Source organism: Pseudorca crassidens, chromosome 5 (assembly GCF_039906515.1).
Source record: "Pseudorca crassidens isolate mPseCra1 chromosome 5, mPseCra1.hap1, whole genome shotgun sequence".
Taxonomy (NCBI): domain Eukaryota; kingdom Metazoa; phylum Chordata; class Mammalia; order Artiodactyla; family Delphinidae; genus Pseudorca; species Pseudorca crassidens.
In genome coordinates, this window is record NC_090300.1 from 140,751,077 (window position 1) to 140,759,569 (window position 8,493).

Genomic DNA, 8,493 nt, shown 5'->3' on the forward strand with positions numbered 1-8,493 from the left:
TGCTAGAAGAAGAGATGCAGGAAGAGAGGAAAAGGAAGAGAAATGGGCATTAAGTTAAATGGTACCAACAATGACCTCTTTTCTTAGTAATAAGAGTTCAGTGTGGTTTTGAGGTTTGAAATTTGATCTGTATTCTTTCAACCAAAGAATCTTATTCCTACAATTAACACATTTAAAAGTAGGTATTTAACAAGTACTTGATGACTGATGAATGGACACAAAGGTCAACATAGGGAAGAGGGCTACCAGCACCCCAAAATGAAAGGACTGAGAGTAAAAACATGGATTGTTTGTCTAAGCACTCGTGGAGCTTAAGCAATCGTGGTTTCTAATGTGGAATAATTTGTCAGGTGACCTTGAATGAGACTGTTAACCCTCTTTTTGTTGCAATGAGAAAGGGGGATAATACTTATTCCATACAGGGCAGTGCTGAAGGGGGTAAACATGATTGATCACTGCGAGTTTGGGGAAGGAAGACGGTGTAATAAATACTAATTATGATGACCATTCCTGGCTTCTAAGAAAAATGCCTTTTAAAAAAAGGAAGGAAGGAAAGAAAAATTCCACCCAAAGAGGGTCTCATGGGGCAGTCATAGGGTGTCATGGCCTTACGCTCTTCTGAATAAATCCAAAGGGGAAAAGGCTTGGTTACAGGTCACAACAGCCACAGCAGGCAAAGGAAGTATTCTTTAAAAATAAATTCTTTTTACATAAATTAATTTCGTGTTTTGATTGTCAAATTAGCACAGTTTTAGATGAATATATCGGAGCCAAAACTTTCTCGTAAGCACACGTCTTCATTTTCGTAAATGCTAAATACAAACATTTAAAATGTAAAGGTCATGAATTAGCCTCCTACAGTAACTCAGCTTTACATGGTGGTGGATATTTCCTCAGCATCCCTGGGCCCCTCATAGATGGCTGTGTTCTGGAGTGAATTTCTCCATGCAGCCGTGGCTTCCGATCCTATGTCCTGCAACATCCCATAGTGCACTCTCGAAACAAATGGGAACAATGCCTGTATTTTCAAGACGAATTTTGCAGCCCTTTAGCCTTTCCCCTCTCAGTTCTCTGTTTCCTCCCTGTTTCTCCCCAACACGCACAGGGTTTACAGTGCTTCCAGCCCAAACAACACGCTCCACAGGGAAGGGGGCTGATTGGTTTAGTTTGCGGGCAGCCCCGTAAGGGGTGGTAATTGACACTTTAACGTATGACATGTTGCATTCCTTCATCTCGAAGCCGTAATTGAATACACATGAACCCCCCCTGCACTGGTGACCCCGGAGTGTGCCACACACCTGGAAGTAGTGAGGTTCAATTAATGTGTCACCGTCACTAACAGCGGCTACCAGTGAGAGCCGCCAGCAGCCGGGGAACAAAGCCGGGAGCAACGCGGGGTAAACCCTAGGGGCGCGGGTCCCCAGCAGAGCTGCCCTGGACCCGCTCTTAAAATCTAGTTTTCCCAGGAAAACGATTTGCTTTTAATTACTCCAATTAATTTTACCTAATGGCTTTGCTCATCGCTCACTCAAGGAGTTATTTTTGTGCCAAAATACCCCAACAGTCAACTGAAAGGAAATGACAATAGCCCAAATAAATTTCCATGATAACACTTTTTAATAAAGAAACAGATGAGAAATTGAATATGATCTGAAAGGCGGGACTCGAGCTGCGGAAATGCAGAATTAGTATGACGAATTCCACCCCCTCATTCTTTGAGTATTCGCGCAGCGCTTACGGTGGCCCAGGGACCCTGCAGACACTAGTGCAAAAGGGTCCCTGCCTTCCCGGAGCCCATGGACTCGGGGGGAGTCAGAACGGTTATGTGGACCAGGGCCAGGAGGCAGAGGAGGGGCGATTCCGGGCGAGCCGAGCCTTAGCGGCGACCGCCCCGCACCCCGCCTGGCTTCCCCGGCTGCAGACTCGGGAGCTGCCTCTGAGCTCCAGGAGGAGCCCGAGTTCACCGGGGAGGGGGGAAGGGAGAGAAGAGTTTTTCGGGCAGAGACCCGCGTGTGCAGACGCGGGGAGGCCAGAGAGAAAGTGAAAGAACCTGGGGTGGGTAGGAAAGAAGGGGGCCAAGCTGGGGGCGCGGGTGGAGGGCTTTGGAGGAAGAAGATGAAAGGGAGAACCCAGCAGAGAACAGCCACCTCCCAGTCTTCCGGAGGACGGGAGTTTGGGCTTCGGTGTCAGTCTAGTTACTTTTTCCAGAGCCAATAGCCTTTCTCTTCCTTAAATACACACACACACACACACAAACACACACACGCACGCAGAGTGGGGGAAGCACTTGCATATTAGAATTTTAAAAAGGGGCAGGACTACAATTTTGGTATATTGTTGGAGGAAAGAAAGGAAAAGTATATTGCATTTTATATTTGAGAAATTTCATTTCATTTACGTTAATTAAATTAATTGTTAATTAATTGCAGCGATTTCTAAGAGTGGAAGTAACACCAAGGCTGGAGGGCAACCCTGTTCCACAGAAGGCGCTGACTGGTTCTCCCTGACCACGCCCAGTCCTCGTGGGCCCTGGCCACGCCCCCGCCTCATTCTTTCCCACCAAGTATGCAGCTCTGTCACTTTGCCGACTGGCTGTGGGCTGCAGAGATTGCTTTGGTTCTCCGGGCCCCTGTGAAGCTACAGGGGTGTGACCTAGGTAAGTGTGCACCTTAGCACTTTGATTGGCCTCCAGGACCCCCACTGCTCCCTCCGTGACCCACTCCTGGCCCTTAAGCCCCTTAGGAAGAAAGCCTCCTCCATCTAGGAGCCAGCCTGGGTTTTCCTAGACATGGAGGTATTGTAGATGGGCTTCTGGGTGAACCCCAGGGCTGGAACGCACACGTGATTATCTCTGCATTCTCCTCACATCCCACTAAAATGGCAGATAAGGCAGAAAAACTAAGGAATGTCTCCCAAGGACAGAAAGGTCAGGAGAAGAAGCATTAGAAGAGAAGAAGAGTTTTGTGAGGTGCAAAGTGAGTGGGCAAATGGTATCTGACTTAGCAGCAGGGAGAAAGATGCACCCTACCTGCTGGAGGGAGGTGGCGGGAGGGCCCTCATAAGAAACAAAGCGATTCCTGCAGAGCCATGGACAGGCTCCAGAATCGGGAGCAGCAGTTATTTCTGAAGGCGAGGGTAACACGTCATGCTGAAAACCCGAGGACTGGTTGGAAGACCGCGCAGGAGTGGGGGGATCCACAAGTCCCTTCCTCCAGTGCACGTTTGGGGTTCTGCACCTGAATGGCGTGCTATGCACCCTCTCTCAGAATCTCTGCTCCCTGCCCACCCCTTCAGGAGACTAGAAGTTTCCTCTCTGACCCATCAAACCAGAGAGACTCAGAGCACTGGACCCAGCTGAGGCCTAGGCAAGTGGGAAACACGATCCCTGAACGGGGGCGTAGGGGTTATCCCACCCCACCTACTGGCATTTGCAAAGTGTGGTGTAGCCTTGGAGGGGAAGGCGTTCCTAAACTCGCAGTGTGGAATTCATAGTTTGGTCCCTTTCAAAACTGGCGAGCCCTGGTTTTCTCACCGGATCCCCATGTGTTAACATGCACGAGCACTTTCTAGCCTCTGGGGGCGGGAGGAGTTTTGTGCAGGGGTTTGCAGGAGAGAAGAACAGGAGAAGGGTGAGGAGAGTGGAGGACCCAGCAGAGAACTACCTCTCCCAGTCTTCTGAGCTGGTTTGCGTCCCAGTGGAGAGGCGTGTTGACACTGTGAGATTCTGAGCCTGGGTTGTGTGCCTTCAACGCCCCACTGTGTTGTTAGTTGAGGTATTTGCTGCCCTCGCTGAGGAAGGATTACACCTCCTCACCCCATGGTCACTGGGCGTGACCAGTGAAATGTGAGTGATGGGTGACGCTTCTGAGCTGAAGCTTTAAGAGCCATTGCTCTGTGAGGCCATTTGCTTCTCCCCTTCTGCCACAGAACCAGCTTGTCCTGGAGGAAGCTGGGCCCTGGATCTTCAGCCTGGGTCCCAGGATGAGGGCGACATGGGGCAGAGTGAAAACAGTGTGCACAAGCAGTAAACCTTTATTGTTGGAAGCATCTACCATTTTAGGGGGTGTCTGTTACCACAACATACCAGTAGCAAAAGCTGATGGCTACAGCCCCGGTGACGCTGCAGCTACGCTTAGCAGAGGAGGCATCTTCTGTCACCTGCAGGAAATGAGCACCCTCGCTGGTTCCTTGGAGACAGCGGTTGGGGCCACACAAAGAGGGCACCCTTGGCCCAGACACGCACCTTCACAGAAGGCACCAGCAGGGGCGACGTGAAGAAGCACCTCCATCTGGTGGACTGTGGGCTGCAGACGGCACGGGGAGGCCGGGGTGCGGGGGACACAGAATGGTACCTCCTTCGGGGAAACCCAGCCATAGCCCGGGACTCTGCATGGCCTGGGCATCCTGTGTAGGGAGGTGGGCGCCATGAATGACCCGGTAGGAATTGGGTCTCTGTGCCAGGTATTAAGCTTTTCCTCTCAGCTCTACTCCTCCCTTTACGCTGTGCTTTTTGATGCGAGCACAGGGCTCTGTGGATTCCGTTTCTGCTTCACTGTGGGGCTCTATCAGGCTCTGCCAATGGGCGACCCCAAGGCTGCTAGAAGGACTGGGGACTCGCTCCTTCCTGCTGGCTGTTCCTGATGGTGCTACGTCAGCACACGCCCTTCAGTCCTGCTGAAGCAGTTGGTTCCTGCCTCTTCCATGCTCCCAGGACCAGGTTCGTCGTACCCAGTCCCGGGGTCAGCACGAACAAACGAGGACCCTCCTCAGGGCTCTGAGCCCTTAATCCATTGTCCTTCCTCCCAGCTTCTATTCTGATAACCCTCCCTGTCCTGTTTTCCTGACTGGATTCTGCCTGGTACGGTAATGCTGCCCCCACCTGTGGCATCACTGGGGGAGAAAACAAATACCTGGGAAGCAAGGATAACCAACCCGAAGGAGAGTCTTTGGTCTCTATGAGCCAGAGGACTGACCCAGTGTGTAGTGGTTGGACACCTGCTGAGTGCCCTAGTTGTACTGGGTGCTGCGCAAGACACAGGCTGTCTAAACTATGGTCCTGCCACCAAAGAGTATAGCTGGGAAGAAGGGCTCTCTAAGGCCACACACAGATCCAGAGAAGGGACAGGTTCTGAAGGCTAGAACGGTCAAAAGGTCACCAAGGCTTCTAGTCAGCAACTTCTAATCAGCAACTCCTACTTAAATCAGCAACTCCAGGGGCTTCCCTGGTGGCGCAGTGGTTAAGAATCCGCCTGCCAATGCAGGGGACATGGGTTCAATCCCTGGGCTGGGAAGGTCCCACATGCTGGGGAGCAACTAAGCCCGTGCGCCACAACTACTGAGCCTGTGCTCTAGAGCCTGTGAGCCACAACTACTGAGCCCTCATGCCACAACTACTGAAGCCCGCGCGCCTAGAGCCCATGCTCCGCAACAAGAGAAGCCACAGCAGTGAGAGGCCGGCGCACTGCAGTGAGGAGTGGGCCCCGCTCACCGCATCTAGAGAGGGCCCACGTGCAGTGGCAAAGACCCAACGCAGCCAAAAATAAAAACAAAAAAAACCCCCCAGCAACTCCAGGCATCTTCAGGGTAGACAGAGGTGCCAAGTGTAATCTACTCAATTTCCTGATGGAGAGATAGAGTTTACAGGGAGTTTATCCCTTTTCCAAGATCACAGAGCAAATGACAGATGGCCAGGGATTGTGTCATATCTCCAGGAATGGCCACATTTTTTTGCACAGGGCTACCAGAAAGGCTAAAATTTAAAGGACTGACAGTATCAAGTGTTGCCAAAGATCGGAGAAACTAGGACCCTCACATCACTAGTGGGAAACGTAAAGTGTTACAACCACGTTAGAAAATGTGTGGCGGCATCTACCCAAGCTAAACCTGCACGGTCTGTGTCCCGGCAATTCCCCTCCTGGACATACACCCAGAGGAAGCAAGTGCTTGGGTGCAGCAACCTACGTGCACAAGAAGGTTCACGGCAGCTTTATTCACAATAGCCTGAGGCAGAAAACCACCAAATGTCCACGAGTTGAAATGAATTTTTAAATTATCTGATAGTCATACAATGGAATATAACAGTAGTAAAAAACAGCAAAGTATATCTACAGGCAGAAAGATTTCACAGACATAATGTCGGACAAAAGAAGCCACGCCCCAGAAAGTACATACTGTGGGATTCCATTTATATGAAGTTCAAAGACAGGCAAAGCGGGTCTACAGCAAGAAAAGAAGTTACTTTTTAGCTTGCTGTTGATAGTGGGGTGGGTGGGCGAGCCTGCTGGGGCGTGAGAAATGCTCAGCAGTTGGATCTGAGTGGTATTTACAGAGGGATATACAACTAGAGACGGTTGGCGAGTCGTTTGCTTAGTGTTTGCGTACTCGACTGTATGCAATTTAAACCTCAGTAAAAAGGGTGGTGGGGGGGAGATTTGCTCAGATATCTCCTGTCTGGTTTGGGCTCTTCTGAGGCAGATCCTGAGACTAGGTTTGGAGGCACATGGTTTATTATTCTGGAGGTCAAAGAGCACTTGTGAGATCATGGAAAATATGTATACTGGTCCCTGACCCCCATTCCTGGCTCAGAGCTCCTGAAACCCTTGTCATTTCCTGGGTGACAGGACGGTCGTTTGTTCTGACGGGTGATTCTGGGTGGGCTCCTGGATGGGGGCTGGTCACAGAAAGAACAAACCATGGTTAGAAGCTTGGGATTTTCAGCCCCTCCCCCCAGTCTCTTGAGAAGGGAGAAGGGCTGTACATGGGGTTAGCGATCGATCATGCCCATGTGATGAAGCCTCCATAAAAATCCCCAAATCCCAAAAGCACAGGCTTCGAGAGCTTCCGGGTTGGTGAACGCATGGAGGTTGTCGCAGAGCGCATGGCAACCCTCCACCCTTCCCACCTACCCTCCTCGCTTCACCTGGCTGGTCATCTGTATCCTTTATCATACTCTTTAACAAACTGGTAAATGTAAGTAAGTGTTTCCCTGAGTTCTGTGAGCCACTCTAGCAAATTAATCAGACGTGAGGAGGGGGGTTGTGGGAACTCTGATCTGTAGCCAAATCAGACAGAGGTTGTAGGTAACCTGGGGACCTACCCCTGGCAATTGGCCTCTGAAGTAACATGGGAGCAGTCTTGTGGGACTAAGCCCTCGGCCTGTGGAATGTGATGTTATCTCTGGGCAGAGAGTGTTAGAATTAAGTTGTAGACACCCAGCTGGTACAGCAGAGAATTGCTTGGTGGTGTGGAAACTACCCCTCCCCACACACACACACACACACACACACACACACACACACACACACTTTGTAATTGGGTCTTAAAATCATTTTAGCACTGGTAGGAAGTGAAAGAGTTACAAGGAAAGATAAAAGGTGAACTGTGGAACCAGCTCTCATGGTTGGTAACTGGGCTTAATTCCTCAAGGAAACTTGGGGAAACTTGCAGAACACACACCTCAGAATTATCCCACCTAAGGGGTGAGGGAGCTGGGGTATTTATACACCTACTCTGGAGAGTCAGAGGATGTGGGCAACCAGGAACAGGTGCAAATGTCCTGGCACTTCTGACCAGAAGGCTGGTGGGGCCGGTGAGCCCTCAGGCAACTGAAAGTCAGCCAGAGCACAGAGAGGGACACAGATGGGGGACTGACGGCATCTATCACACACTCATGTGATAACAAGTCACGGTGATAGTGCCCATTGGTTAAGAGAATTTACCATGACAAAAAAAATGACCTGTGAATTCCCGAAAGGTCTTGAAATAGATGTGTATTTAATTCCACATCTGCACACATTTGAAAGCCAGAGGTACTAATGTGTTTGTGAGAAGCATCATTCATGTCGATTCTCAGCGTCTCTGGCCCCCGGAAGTCAGTGTATCAACCACTAGTGCTCTTTCTGTTGTGAAATGAGCCAGCTGCCCCCCCCCAGGCCAAAGCTGTTAGGGCCGGGGGTGGGGGGCATTTTGATGGCTTGATCACCTGAAGATCAAGTGACGTTTTGGTATTATCAAAGTCTGAATTAAATGGGTACCCAATACAATTAACGATAGATTGAGGAGGAGGAAAGGGGCCCATTATACATTCACTGTCATCCTCTTTGGTACAGAACTGCTGACCACAGGTCCTGACAGAGCCATCTCTGCAAAGACCGTGGCCATCAACCTTGCCCACAGCTGCCATCATGCAGGGCTTTTCATGTGGCCACGTGGATTACCCCACGCTCCCTGCCACTGTGCTGTCTCTAAGGCACTGTGAAAACCCGAATCTTCAGCCTGTGGGATTTCCTCTGGCCTCCCTGGTCCTCAGACCCAGCCAACAACCTGCCTGCAGTCGGGACAGAGCTGCTCCAAGGGGCTGTGATGCAGGCTTGTGCAGTGAGTATAGATCCCCACTGACACTGGCTTGGTTTGTGTTTGCAGATGCAGGGCAGGGCACAGATTTTCCTTTTACTGTAACTTCACTTAGCTCTCACGCCCTCAGTTCTGTTAGTG